Source organism: Salmo salar, chromosome 05 (genome assembly GCF_965601325.2).
Source record: "Salmo salar chromosome 05, fSalSal1, whole genome shotgun sequence".
Classification (NCBI taxonomy): Eukaryota; Metazoa; Chordata; class Actinopteri; order Salmoniformes; family Salmonidae; genus Salmo; species Salmo salar.
In genome coordinates this window covers 22649935-22664668 of record NC_138295.1, presented here as the reverse complement: position 1 = coordinate 22664668, position 14734 = coordinate 22649935, and the positions used below count along the sequence as shown (strand labels likewise).

General features: G+C 40.5%; 1 protein-coding gene across 4 annotated transcripts in view; it reads right to left on the bottom strand.

Annotated features, from left to right (window-relative positions):
- The window catches only part of LOC106604462 (ecto-NOX disulfide-thiol exchanger 2), a 312275-nt gene extending 309909 nt beyond the window's left edge, over nucleotides 1-2366 (bottom strand). For 2 of the 4 annotated variants that reach the window (XM_014199098.3, XM_045717984.2), the window contains exon 1: nucleotides 2141-2364. The gene's annotated coding sequence lies outside the window, so the exon portion shown is untranslated. Of the gene's footprint in view, nucleotides 1-2140 lie in introns of all 4 variants that reach the window. The other 2 variants (XM_014199102.3, XM_014199101.3) reach the window with 2 other exon arrangements.
- Between the last annotated feature and the right edge of the window lie 12368 nt (nucleotides 2367-14734).

The window sequence follows — 14734 nt, the reverse complement described above, 5'->3', positions numbered from 1 at the left end:
TCTAACACACACTTTCCCCACCAGACATGCCACCAGGGATCTTTTCACAGTCCCCAAATCCAGAACAAATTCAAGAGAGCGTACAATATTAGAGACATTATTGCATGGAACTCCCATCGCATATTGCTCAAATGAACAGCAAACCTGGTTTAAAAAAAACAGACAGCAACACCTCTCCCCTATTTGACCGAGATAGTTTGTGTGCATGTATTGATATGTAGGCTGCATATGCCATTTTTAAATTGATGTAGTTCTGTCCTTGAGCTGTACTTATCTATTAATGTTCTGTATTATGTCATGTTTCATGTTTTGTGTGGACCCCAGGAAGAGTAGCTGCTGCTTTTGCAACACCTAATAGGCATCCTAATAAAATACCTAGTTACCTTACCCCTATACATATCAAGGTCTAGCAGTCCAGTAACCCTGCTGTGCAAATATGGTATTAGAACTGGCCCTGTATATAGCTTACTTACTTCTCATGTCCTTTATATTTAGATTTATTGTGTGTTTTTGTTCTACCTTGTGTTATTTTTAGTACTACATTGATATTGATTACTGCATTGTTGGGTTTAGAGCTAGCAAGAAAGGAATTGTACTGTACTTGTGCATGTGACATTAAAACTTAAAATCTGAAACATAACATCAGGCCTGGGAGTGGTAAAAAGGATTACACCCACATTCATGAGCACAGAGATCATCATCGTTACCTCTGATGCACCGTGGGCTTACGTGAATCATTAAAAGACCACAGTTACTAATCTGTTCAGACAGTGATTCCTCTTAGCCGCCTTGAACTGATGATGGCTGTGAGTAAGGGGCTGTTCTTGTGTTGCTAGGTTACAAAAAAAACTCTCCTCCACATGAATAACAAGTTTGTATGTTAGTCCTCCTGGTACAGTCTCCCTGTCTCTTTCTCAGTCTCTCATACACACAATAGGTATAGTAGATAATGGGTTAGAAAGGTCGTAGCTAGCTAACTTAGCTAGCCACGTTGTTTTTCTTTAGGTAGCTAACTGGTAAATATTTAAAACAGTCAAAGCTAGCAAAATAACAAAATTCTATCCCAGCAGGGGGTAACATTAGCCTAAGCCATAAACCAAAAGTTTGGTATGCAGTAACGTTACTAGCCTGTACCAAGCCTCACTGTCAGCACTTTTCTGTCATTTGGGTTCTTTGCTAGCCAGCAGTAACCAACCAGGTAGAGACTAGCATATACACCTAGGTTGAAGAGAAAGGTTAAGACAACGGGATTCTAATATCCCAGAACTATTTGCAACAATGGGATCAGCCAGCGACACATTTAGAGAACTAGGCCAACTTTCAGAATGTTTAATATTGTTATAAATCTAGACATTCTGTTACATCGCATTGTTTAAGTATTGCCAATGTAATGTTAATGGGGAGCTAACATGGCTGCCTTAGAATGTTGAACTGTCATGTAAATGCATCATATTGCAGAAATCGCTTTGCCCTATTCTCGGGTAAATGCATGGCTCTGGGACCAGCAGGATGGGATGCCAGAGGGACCAACTGTGCTAGTTAGCAACGGCACTAATCGTTAGTAAGGACGCTGGTATAGAATTAGGAATTGGATCGCTATGGGCGCTGGTCCCAAATTTGTGACGACGTTGTCTTGTATATTTTCGATCTAGGTATTCACTAGGAACCATACAGAACCAGACGGAATCAAACAGAATTAAACGGGGAGGGGCCTACCGGAATTTGTCCAATAGAAAATGTAGTTTTCGTTGCAAAACGTTTTACGTTTGGAGTAAACGGTTTCCGTTTCAAAACGTTTGCTACGGTCTTCGTGCTAACGGTAGCTAACTACGTAGCTAGGTAACCAAGGATTTGTATAAATAACCGGCCTTATTGCTATCTGTGAGGTAACGTTAGATAACTAGATAACCCAATTGATACAAATTGCATGGGCTGTGCCTTTTAGTTAACTACCAAACAAATACACTTTCCTCGAGTTATTAACTTAGTTAACTAGCTAACGTTAGTTGGCTGGGTTTGTGACTTACCTACGTTAGCTAGCCAGCTAACGTTAGCTAGCTACACACGCGGAAGTTAACTAGCTAATGCTATAAGAGCGGAATAGTGATAACAATATATCTGTTCACTAAAGGTTCCTTACTTCAGTTGTTTCTTTCACCGTTTCCAGCTTTCAGACGACACCCCTTTCCCCGGATCTTTCGTATGTTCTCTGTTACTAGCTAATAGCTTTGCACGCCACAGAGGTATAGCACGATGCAAGCCGCACAGAGTTCACAATCTTTGATGCAAGCGACTCACTGGCAACGGCCCTGTCCAGTGGCAGTGTGTCAGCTGACCAAATTACGCGAGATTTTACTTCTGGGTTAAAGTCAGTGCCAAAATAAACTACAAAATTGATTTATGGGAACCCGGAGGACAACAACACGTGCTTGTTGCTGTCGAAGGCGTAAAAGCGCCCTCTGTCGGAGAACCACGTGGAGAGAAAATACATGCTCTTCATTTTTTATATAAACTTTACATAACCTGGTAAATCAGTTATGAATAAATTCTTATTTACAATGACAGCCTACCAGGGAATAGTGGGTTATCTACTTTGTTCAGGGGCAGAACAACAGATTTTTACCTTGTCAGCTCAAGAATTCGATCCAGCAACCTTTCAGTTACTGACCCAACGCTCTAACCACTAGGCTACCTGCCACCCCTTTCATGCTGAAAGGTGGCATTGATCATAAATATTGTCTGTATGGTTTATTTTCCTATTTGACAAATGATTCAACTAGATCTGTCATGACCATTCAATCTAAGAGGTAATGTCCTAGATATAAAATATAATTAATTAATTCAAAGATGTTGAATTTGGCCACTCAGTGTTATCTCCAGAGACAACAAACTTGGAAAATAAACATTAAACTAGCCTAATCCTTATATAAAGGCTTTGCCTCACTTGCAAGGTAGCCTATCTGGCAGAGGTGGGACGAAGTCACTATAAAGAGAAATAGTAATGGCATCTTTTTGTAGCACAGCTGAAAACTGTTGTCCTGATTAAAGAAGCAATCAAACTGGCCTTCTTTAGACTAGTTGGGTATCTGGAGCATCAGCACTTGTGGGTTCGATTACGTGCTCAAAATGGCCAGAAACATAGCACTTTCTTCTGAAACTCGTCAGTCTATTCTTGTTCTGAGAAATGAAAGCTATTCTATGCGAGAAATTGCCAAGAAACTGAAGATCTCGTACAACACTGTGTACTACTCCTTTCACAGAACGGCGCAAACTGGCTCTAACCAGAATAGAAAGATGAGTGCGAGGCACAACTGAGCAAGAGGAAAAGTACATTAGTGTGTCTAGTGTAAGAAACAGACGCCTCACAAGTCCTCAACTGGCAGCTTCCCGCAAAACACCAGTCTCAACGTCAACAGTGAAGAGGTGACTCTGGGTTTACTGGCACTATTGAAGGTAGTGCAATGTTACAGCGACACTATATATACAAAAGTATGTGGACACCCCTTCAAATAATTGGATTTGGCAATTTCAGCCACACCCGTTGCTGACAGGTGTATAAAATCGAGCACACAGCTATGTAATCTCCATTGACAAACATTGGCAGTAGAATGGCCATACTGAAGAACTCAGTGACTTTCAATGTGGCACCGTCATAGGATGCCACCTTTCCAACAAGTCAGTTTGTACAATTTCTGTGAAGAGTTAGACCACACAAACTCACAGAACGGTACTGCTGAGTGCTGAAGCGCATAGCATGTAAAAATCGTCTGTTCTCGGTTGCAACACTCACTACCAAGTTCCAAACTGCACCAATGCTACCTGCGCCAATGCATAGTGCCAACTGTAAAGTTTGATGGAGCCGGAATCATGGTCTGGGGCTGTTTTTCATGGTTCGGGCTAAGCCCCTTAGTTCCAGTCAAGGGAAATCCTAAAACTACAGCATACAATTACATTCTAGACGATTCTGTGCCTCCAACTTTGAGGCATCCGTTTGGGGAAGGCCCTTTCCTGTTTCAGCATGACAATGCCCCCATGCACAAAGTGAGATCCATACAGAAATGGTTTGTTGAGATCGGTGTGGAAGAACTTGACAGGCCTGCACAGAGCCCTGACCTCAACCCCATCGAACACCTTTGGGATGAATTGGAATGCTGACTGCGAGCCAGGCCTAATCGCCCAACATCAGTGCCCGACCTCACTAATGCTCTTGTGGCTGAATGGAAGCAAGTCCCCACAGCAATGTTCCAAAATCTAGTGGAAAGCCTTCCCAAAAGAGTGGAGGCTATATTAATGCCCATGATTTTGGAATGAGATGTTTGACGAGCAGGTGTCCACATACTTTTGTTCATGTAGTGTACAGTATCTTTTATCATATAGCCAGTATCGACCACAGGTTGGGCTATATAATTAATCCACCCAAACTAGGTCTTTCTGAAATATGAAAATGATCAATGAAATCAGCAGGTAGCCTCCTGTTCTGGCAAAGATGCATCCGTAGCAGATTGCTAAACTGTATTTTTATGGATAATATGAATGTAGTTAGGCTACTCTGTTTTTGCCAGGCAAAACCGAAGAAAATGTCTGGTCACCAATCAGGTTTCCATCCAACAATTTAATGAGGATGAATTACCTGATGCATGAAAACAGTCAAGACCGAGTTGATAGAAAAAGGATATGCCGGAATTTTTTTAATAAATGCCGACAGACATGGTGGGATCTTTTTGTGTTGGTGAAATTAATTATGCGAGAAATGGCGATGGAAACGCCTTCATGCGCAAATATTGATATGATATTCCATCATATCGAAGTAAATTGGGAGTCACTCGATGATATGGTGTGTGATCCTCCCACTACGACTCGGGAAACTATGCAGATTATTAGGCTGCAGATTAAATCAATTATGATGAACTTCACAGGGTGGTGAGCGTGCACGGTGATCAATTCTTGGCTGAATTTTGACCATTAAAAACATCGCTCTTTTCCGTAATAATTTCATAATGTAGGTAGCCTACCCGCACTGTATCTGCGACCTGATGGCTAGAGTCATGTGTCAAGACCGGACTGGGCACGTTTGTTATATACCGCAACAGTTTATGTAACAAAACCATCAGTTGAGTTTAAAATGTGATGGAAACCAATTGAATATATTTTTCATTCAGTACATGGGAATGTAATCACAAAAGTTATTTTTATGTGCACTTCATCATCACGCACAGCCTTTTATCCCCAATAAATACATTTGATTGAAACACATCTCTGGTGGGAAAATGCTCACATTGTTTTATGCAGATTTTAGAATATTCGCATGAAAATCTGTGTCAATTGGATTGAAACTTGGCTACTAATCTGGATATGTGCGCCAATGTTGCTAACTGGTCATTGGTCAACAGTTAAAACGTGCAATTTCTGGATTCTGAAGCACAGATTAGATGTTTTTGAAACAAGAATTTGATGCAATGCTGTAGGCCTATGTTAGTGACCAGTTTGAATAAGCACAGGTATAAATATAACATACACACGGTAGACTATATGTAGCCTATTCAAATAGTCTATGTATGGAGAAAATATATTTCCCACATTAAGTTTCACACTCGCAGCCCCCTAAAACCTCAGTGCACAAGCTCACCCTTATTCGACCTGTATTGATTGACAGTTTGCTGGTCCAATCAGTGTACTCTCTCTGGCTGCGTGGAAATTAGGCCTAATCCACGGAGACCCTGTGCCACAAAAGGAGTGACAAAACGTTACAAAACCATTTCAAGTCATTAGTTTCAAGTCAAAGTTGAGTCCTGTGTCTTGAGGCTCCAAGTCCAAGTCAAATCTGGAGATATTTATTTTATTTTCTATCAAGTCATCAAATTTGTGACTTGCGTCCAAGTCATGTGACTGGAGTCCACGCCTTCTGTTTTGGAAAACAAAATGGTCTGTTTGTGTGTATGAAAGTCCAGTCACTTAATCAAGCTAGCAATAGAACCAAAATAATTAATACTGCCACTGTAACACGTTGGTGTATTTGGTAATAAATTGAAATATCTCTAAATTAGTTTTCCAGTAACATTATCAGGAAGACTCCAGAGTCCTTTTTCAGGTGCAACTCTCTTTCCCTCACGATCAAAGAAAATTGGATGACTGTCTTTTCCAAATGCACAAAAGATAAGATAATTACTGAGGTTATAGTTGGCTGCCTCCCACTTTCCCTTGGTTTAACAAGTGGCTAAAAATACCCTGTTATTTCTGTCCATCAGCTACGTTTCTCAGAAGTCATTATCCGATTTTACAGCTGTCAAATTATTCATATTAGAGTCTTTTAATGGGTTCTCTGGGAGTCACTGTCAAATTAATACAATAATATTTAACAGATATGGTCATGATTTACAATGCCAGTACAGAGGAGAAGAGGAAAAATATGCATAAAAGCAATGCCAAAATGTTCTTAATGTCCACTCCCATAATAAAATATATCAGATGCAAAATGATATGTGGTTGAAGAGTTGAAAATATCATGAAGAAAATGTTAAGAAGTGCTTGTTAGATTACTACTATAAATCTCATGATTCAGTCTTCCATATGATCAGACTGGTAGAAGGTATCCAGTATCTAACCTAACATGCCGTATATGTGCATGCCACCCAGCCTTGGGCCTTGTCTGATCTGTAATAACACAGCAGTCTGTTTGACCTGATGGTGGCACTCACCTGTGATATGTTCCACTCCTGCCCTGCCAACAAACCACTGTGCAATCAACACCCATCTCATAATTTCTCCCAGAGGCATATGTCTCCTTTAGGCCTGAACCCATACAGGTACACAAGCTTACATACTGTAACTGTAGGCTATATACATTCATCACTTGTAGTTATTTGTCATGTTTTTATGAGACTAATTAGTAATGGCATTGGTCTCTTGATGGGGTGCAGTGTATTCTCCCAGTGTGGGGACATGGTTTGTATCCCAGACCCCTTTCCTTTTACCACATTTTGCTACGTTACAGCCTTATTCTAAAATTGATTAAACAAATATATTTTTTTTATCATCAATACACCCAATACCCCATAATACAAAGCAAAAACTGATTTTCAAAATTTCTTTCAGAAATGAGGTTGAAGTAATTGTCTGTAGAGCTCCGAGATAGGATTGTGTCAAGGCACAGATCTGAAGAAGGGTACCAAAAATGTGTGCAGCATTGAAGGTCCCCAAGAACACAGTGGCCTCCATCATTCTTAAAAGGAAGAAGTTTGGAACCACCAAGACACTTCTTAGAGAAGGTCGCCCAGCCAGACTGAGCAATTGGGGGAGAAGGGCCTTGGTCAGGGAGTTGACCAAGAACCCGATGGTCACTCTGACTGAGCTCCAGCATTCCTCTGTGGAGATGGGAGAACCTTCCAGAAGAACAACCATTTCTGCAGCACTCCACCAGTCAGGTAAAAGGTACATCACAGCCCACTGGGAGTTTGCCAAAAGGCATCTAAAGGACTCTCAGACCATGAGAAACAAGATTCTCTGGTCTGATGAAACCAAGATTTAACTCTTTGGTCTGAATGCCAAGAGTCACGTTTGGAGGAAACCTGGGACCGTCCCTACGGTGAAGCATGGTGGTGGCAGTATCATGCTGTGGGGAGGTTTTTCAGCGGCAGGGACTGGGAGACTAGTCAGGATCGAGGAAAAGATGAATGGAGCAAAGTACAGAGAGATCCTTGATGAAAATCTGCTCCGAGCACTTAGGACCTCAGACTGGGGCGAAGGTTCACCTTCCAAAAGGACAACGACCCTAAGCACACAGTCAAGACAATGCAGGAGTGGCTTCGCAACAAGTTTCAATGTCCTTGAGTGTCCCAGCCAGAGCCCGGACTTGAACCCGATCGAACATTTGCTGACAGACCTGAAAATAGCTGTGCAGCGACGCTCCCCATCCAATCTGACAGAGCTTGAGAGGATTTGCAGAGAAGGGAGAAACTCCCCAAATACAGGTGTGCCAAGCTTTGTAGCGTTATACCCAAGAAGACTCAAGGCTGTAAATCGCTCCCAAAGGTGCTTCAACAAAGTACTGAGTAAATAGTCTGAATACTTATGTAAATGTGATATCATGCAAAAATGTCTAAAAACCTGTTTTTGCTTTGTCATTAGTATTGTGTGTAGATTGATCAATTTAAATACATTTAATCAATTTTAGAATAAGGCTGTAACATAACAAAATGTTGAAAAAGTAAAAGGGGTCTGAATACTTTTCGAATGCTCTGTATGGCATACTACTAAAATGACCTGTCTCTCTCTATATAGAACATTCTATTCGACCTCTCACTCTATGGGATTCTAAATTAACTGTTTGAAATCAATGTCTAGTGGGGACACTTCTTTACCCCTGTGAGTTGATATTGAAAAAATGTAATACCATTGTGGAATGAAACTAAATAAATAGTAATTCAAGTCTACCATATGGAATCTTCCCAAATACAGGTGTGACAAGCTTGTAGAGTCATACCCAAGAAGACTCGATTCTAAAACCCTGTTTTTGCTTTGTCAGTATGGGGTATTGTGTGTAGATTGATGAGAAAAAAATAAAAATTTAATCAATTTTAGAATAAGCCTGTAACATAACAAAATGTGGAAAAATTCAACGGGTGAGAATACTTTCCGAATGTACTGTATAGTGAACAGAGCCCTATGGGCCCTAGTCAAAAGTAGTGCACTAAATAGTGAATAGGGTAGCCTTTAGGAACAGCCTTACTGAGGCTTTCTTATGCTTATTTGTCTTCTTTTGTGGCCATTTCCTGCAGTAAGGTGACCTAGTGGGTGGAATATTAACATTTAAAAAAAATGTCATAATTTATAAATATTATTTTAAAAAACCAGTTGAAAATCCGATGTTTCAATGTCAAACGGTTGTGTTATATATCAGTCTTTTGTGATGTATATAAAATGTAATACTGGGATGCACACTCATTATTTAATAGATTTAAACTCTATACCTGACATGGTACAGGTGTCTTCAATTTTTTAAGCTCATAACCATGTGTGTGAGCTGTATACATTTGTTTCAAACACTGATTTATCCAACTGCAGTAAAAGGGAAGTAGGAGACTGCATGCCTGGTAGTCGTGTCCTGCCTCGTGGCTCTATGGTTACTGTTGTGATCATTAATAAGCTCAGTGTGTAATGTCGGAATATGAACAAAGCCAGTGATATCCAGTGTATTCTCATTACAGGGGGATTATCAAATGTGCCAGCATGCTCCGCAATCCCACATCATTAACTATTTGGACCATTTACAGTCAGTTCATCACTAATGCCCCACCCCCACCCCCAAGGCATGTGATTATATTTGACATGTTATGACATTTAGATGTGGACTTATGCATCTTGGGGTGTTTGCAATGGATTAGGGCTATACCTTGTCTTGTAATCATTATTTGCCATCTAGGACATCTATTTTAGTCTGTATTAACAGTGCATCAATAACAATATATTTCCACCAATGTCTAGCACACATGTACAACTGTGGTTTGTCTAACTGTATGGTATTTATTCTGATCTGGGGAGTTTATCACCATATAATGATCCGTTAATATTCCCAACTGGGTGATAATACCATTACCATCTTTGTCTCATCAGGGGAGGATGTGCTGTTATCTGGTTAACAGCAGGGGAGGATGTGCTGTTACTTGGTTAACAGCAGGGGAGGATGTGCTGTTATCTGTAGATTGCTCCTTTAGCCTACAGTGCAGCTCAAAGCTTTATTCTCCATTCCCAGGCATTGTGAACATTTGTTGTAGAACAAAACGTACCAGAGTCAACAACTTGGTATATTTAGCTTCTTTTTGTTACCTTCAAACTGGCTTCTATAATACCTTCAGAAGATTAAATATAGTTGAAATGTGAGTAGTTTGTTTTTTCAGTATAGAAAACTGTACTGTCTAACACAATACAGTGCTACAAATATTGCATTATTTGTATAGTACAGGCCTGGCTACATTACATTCCCATTGTTGAATACATTATTGATGACTGACCTTTAGAAGCAAGATAATACACACAGTGAGTAGATATCAGGTAGGTCCCAGCGGAAAGTCAGATGTTTTAGGTTGACACATTTGAGTTAAAATCCCTCATTAGAAACCTATTTAGGAACCACTTAAAAATGTATCACAGCCTCCACTGAAAAGTCTAAGGGGCGGTTTCCTGTACACAGATTAAGCCTATGTTGCACATGTGGATGTGTGAAACTTACTCCTTAGCCTGAAGTGTCCCCACTTGCCCCAGTGAATAGCTAATGTACACTCAGATCATGCATGTTGTAAACAATTTACTACACGTTACATTGATTTTACTGCAAGCTACAATATAGGCTATATAGGCTTAACAGTAAAAAGTCCAGTCAGAACATGAAAAGGAGATTGCCTACATGGAATAACCTGCTGTACACTGTAGAAAACATGCCTTTCCCTGTCAGCAGTGTAAACGTGTGAGTCTGTGGATACCTACACCTCCACAGGCATCCTATTTCCTCCGAAGGTGCACTACTTTTCCACTCTGAGCCACTCTGTTTTTCTCATTAGATGTTACACTGCCTTGCATCCCAAGTATTTTTGGAGTACACAATGTGTGGAATGGTGCGAAGCATTTCGAGTTTCAGGACTGCACAAACCTCATCATGTCCACTGTGATTCACAGTAAAAGTTTTGTATCCTAGCAACAACACCCAAGAAGTGCTCTGATCATGCCTGTAGGCATCAGTGCAACACAGTGGAGAGGGCCTACTTCCTATAAACTGATGAGCAAATGTTTACATGCAATCAAATGTTGTCTTTTCATGATTCACACAAGCCCACGGTGGTGCATCACAGAGAGACTGGTGTTTCCAATCGCCTGATGGTATGTTTACTAGAATCCAGGAGAAATGGATCCTATTCAGAAGATTAATCCAATCAGGCAAAAGGTGATTGAATGGTTCTTTTAGACATGAGTAGCTGTGGGTCCCTATATACCAGGACATTGTTGTTGATTGTGTCTTGATTGCTATATTCCCTCCAGCTGTCACATGGAATAGTATTTTCCATGCAGTTCTAATGCTATTTAGATTGATCATACATGACTGTTACAGTTGCTGCTGAGATAACTGTAACTGTCTGTCACAGGGTGAGCTCAGGTTTTCTTCCATCCAATCTCTTAAATGTGCACGGTTGAGGGAACTGTTCTCAATACACAAGGCAATACCAGTAGGCATCCTAAAAACTTTTTGGACCAAGTTGTTATTTTTATTTCATTTTTTGACTGGAGGGGGGAGGGGGTACAGGTATGGGCTGCACTTCAAAAGAAAAACAAAAGTAAGAAATACATACAGAGTTCAAGTAATAATAAATTCAGTAAATAATAATAGTGAAGACATCAAAACTATGAAATAACACATATGGAATCATGTAGTAACCAAAAAAGTGTGAAACAATCAAATTATTTTCGATTTTAGAGTCTTCAAAGTAGCCACCCTTTGCCTTGACAGCTTTGCACACTAGCTTCACCTGGAATGCTTTTCCAATAGTCTTGAAGGAGTTCCCGCATATGCTGAGCACTTGTTGGCTGCTTTTCCTTCACTCTGCGGTCCAACTCATCCCAAACCATCTCAATTGGGTTGAGGGTGGGTGGTTGTGGAGGCCAGGTCATCTGAGGCAGCGCTCCATCACTCTCCTTCTCAGTCAAATAGCCCTTACACAGCCTGGAGGTGTGTTGGGTCATTGTCCTGTTGAAAAACAAATAATAGCCCCACTAAGCCCAAACCAGATGAGATGGCATATCGCTGCAGAATGCTGTGGTAGCCATGCTGGTTATGTGTGCCTTGAATTCAAAATAAATCACAGACAGTTTCACCAGCAAAGCACCACCACACCATAACACCTCCTCCTCCATGCTTCACGCTGAGAACCATACATGCGGAGATCATCCGTTCATCTACTCTGCGTCTCACAAAAACACGGTGGTTGGAACCAAAAATCGCAAATTTGGACTCCAGACCAAAGGACAGATTTCCACTGCAATGTCCATTGCTCGTGTTTCTTGGCCCAGGCAAATCTCTTCTTATTGGTTTCCTTTAGTAGTGGTTTCTTTGCAGCAATTCAACCATGAAGGACTGATTCACAGAGTCTTCTCTGAACAGTTGATGTTGAGATGTGTCTATTTCTTGAACTCTGTGAAGCATTTGTTTGGACTGAAGGCTGGAAACTCTAATGAACTTATCCTCTGCAGCAGCGATAACTCTGGGTCTTCCTTTCCTCTGGTGGTCCTCATGAGATCCAGTTTCATCATTGCGCTTGATGGTTTTTGGGACTGCACTTGAAGAAACTTTCAAAGTCCTAGAAATGTCCCGCATTGACTGACCTTCATGTCTTAATAAAGTAACGATGGACTGTCATTTCTCCTTGCTTACTTCAGCTGTTCTTGCCATAATATGGACTTGGTCTTTTACCAAATAGGGCTATCTTCTGTATACCACCCATACCTTGTCACAACACAACTGATTGGCTCAAACACATTAAGAAGGAAAGAAATTCCACAAATTAACTTTCACCAAAGCATACCTGTTAATTGAAATGCATTCCAGGTCCTTAACCTGTTGGGACTAGGGGGCAGTATTTGCACGGCTGGATAAAAAAATGTACCCGATTTAATCTGGTTACTAATCCTACCCAGTAACTAGAATATGCATATACTTATTATATATGGATAGAAAACACCCTACATTTTCTAAAACTGTTTGAATGATGTCTGTGAGTATAACAGAACTCATTTGGCAGGCAAAACCCTGAGACATTTTCTGACAGGAAGTGGATACCTGATGTGTTGTATTACCTTTAAACCTATGCCATTGAAAAACACAGGGGCTGAGGAATATTTTGGCACTTCCTATTGCTTCCACTAGATGTCACCAGCCTTTACAAAGTGTTTTGAGTCTTCTGGAGGGAGATCTGACCGAACAAGAGCCATGGAACGATGATGGCCCATTAGACACCTGGGTACATGAGTTCATGTTGGGTACCCTCGTTCCAATACGTTATAAAAGAGAATGCATTCGTCCACCTTGAATATTATTCATGTTCTGGTTAAAAAAGGCCCTAATGATTTATGCTATACAACGTTTGACATGTTTGAACGAACGTAAATATATTTTTGAGTGAAGTCCGGCGGGCTTTAGATCATGTGCTAACAAGACGGAGATTTTTGGACATAAATGATGAGCTTTTTTGAACAAAACTACATTCGTTATGGACCTGTGATACCTGGAAGTGACATCTGATGAAGAGAATCAAAGGTAATGGATTATTTACATAGTATTTTTGATTTTAGATCTCCCCAACATGACGGCTAGTCTGTATCGCAACGCGTATTTTTCTGGGCGCAGTGCTCAGATTATTGCAAAGTGTGATTTCCCAGTAAGGTTATTTTTAAATCTGGCAAGTTGATTGCGTTCAAGAGATGTAAATCTATAATTCTTTAAATGACAATATAATATTTTACCAATGTTTTCTAATTTTAATTATTTAATTTGTGGTGCTGACTTGACTGCCGGTTATTGGAGGGAAACGATTTCCTCAACATCAATGCCATAGTAAAACGCTGTTTTTGGATATAAATATGAACTTGATAGAACTAAAAATGCATGCATTGTCTAACATAATGTCCTAGGAGTGTCATCTGATGGAGATTGTAAAAGGTTAGTGCATCATTTTAGCTGGTTTTATGGTTTTGGTGACCCTGTCTTTGAATTGACAAAACATTACACACAACTCTTGTAAATGTACTGTCCTAACATACTCTAAATTTATGCTTTCGCCGTAAAACCTTTTTGAAATCGTAAAACGTGGTTAGATTAAGGAGATGTTTATCTTTCAAAGGGTGTAAAATAGTTGTATGTTTGAAAAATTTGAATTTTGACATTTATTTGGATTCAAATTTGCCGCTCTTGAAATGCACCTGCTGTTGATGGAGTGCACCACGGGTGGGACGCTTGCGTCCCACCTAGCCCATAGAGGTTAAGCTGGTTGAGAGAATGCCAAGAGTGTGCTGTCATCAAGACATAGGGCGGCTACTTTGAAGAATCTCAAATATAAAATATATTTTGATTTGTTGAACACTTTTGTCATGACGTTGGCCTCTTTGAGTACAGGGAGGACAGTTGACCCCCTCCCCCCTTGCACCATCCCCCAACCTACCTCCCCCCACCCAGGCCCTGTGTGAAAGGGTTGTAAAACTCTAAGAGGAGAATCTCTTGCCACATGTCCCATAGAGAGACACAGGAAATTCTTCCAACTGACAGAATTGGGGAACCGAATGACATTTAGGTTCTGGAGAAGGTATGAAAGTTTGGTGAAGAATCCAGCTACGAACTGGTCCGCTTGGTACAATTTTGTGATACTCAGAAGAGACAATATAGCCATATTACCATAAAACTGTTTATATAATAGCCTCAGCGATGAGACTTGCATCCACATGGTTGTATAGAATGTATTAATAAGGATAAAGCTATTTGTAATACATTGAGATGCTATGTACTGATGTTAATGTGATAGAATTGTATTTCTGTACCAAGCTTAACTCAGTCATCGGCACACCCCCAGGGACACAGACAGGACCAGGCGTCATGTGACATGTTCACTATAAAACTATACCCTGATCTACTTTCTTCAGACCAGGCCTCCACTCCATTGCGAGTTGGCCAATAGGTTTGACCATCCAACCCATCTACTGA